We start from the raw sequence: 1,027 nt of genomic DNA, 5'->3' as shown, positions 1-1,027 counted from the left end.
TTTGGGTTTGTTTGATGCATCGATTTTGCTAGTTTGCTGCTCGATTTTCCTAGTTTGTTTGATGCATCGATTTTGCTAGTTTGCTGCTCGAATTTTCTGGGTTTGTATAACATTCTTGGTATAACAGCAGCTTGTTTGTATACTAAACAGCCCATAGTTAATCCTCATGGGTAAATTGGTCATTTTTGTTATTCAGACTGTTATTCAGATAGAAAAGTAAACAACAACCCAAATTTATCCAGACAGCCAAATTTATCTAGACAGACAAATTTATCCATACATGACTTAATAAAAAATTTGGTAAACAGCCCCTTATTCAAATTTAGATAATTATATCATCTCTTTTATTTTTCTCATTTTAAAAAAATTATTAAAGAATCTGTTAAGGAAAATAATTAACCTAAAATCTCTAAAATTCTTTTTATAATTTTAATTTTTTTTATTGTTTTTATGAAACACATTAGAAAACTTTTAATTTTGGAGTAAGCTACAACTTTGGTCCTCATGGCTTGTCGAAAATAACAATTTTCCTTTCTACGGTTTTAAAATTTCAAGACGGCCATCATATTTTTGTAAAAGCGTTTGAATTTGGTCACTCTTTTCAACAATCGTTAAAAAATTCCATTAAATAAGGAAATTTTGTTCTTTTATTGATTTTTTTTTAGTCTTTTAACTCAATCAAAATCGATTTTATAATTTTGGTCCTTGTGGTATTTGATTGGATAAAACAATAAAAATTTGATTAAAGAACGAAAATGCCAATCATTTAAGAAATTCTTTAGAACATGTTAGAGGGAAGGACAAAATATGAACGTTTTTATAAACCACAATAGGCATCTTGTAGTTTCGCAACCGTAGAGTCCAAAATTGTTATTGTTACAAACCGTAGGGACCAAACTTGTAGTTTAATCTTATTTTTATAAAATTATAATAATTAATAAACCATCTTTATTTTAAAACTAGAAGCGTACTCGCGCAATGCAGCGAGATACATCGTGTTTTTAATATTTCATTTTATTCTTTATCT

Source organism: Cynara cardunculus (genome assembly GCF_001531365.2).
Source record: "Cynara cardunculus var. scolymus isolate 2C chromosome LG 13, CcrdV1, whole genome shotgun sequence".
In the NCBI taxonomy this organism is placed as follows: Eukaryota; Viridiplantae; Streptophyta; class Magnoliopsida; order Asterales; family Asteraceae; genus Cynara; species Cynara cardunculus.
The sequence above is the reverse complement of the archived record's forward strand: the minus strand, read 5'-3'. Positions refer to the sequence as shown.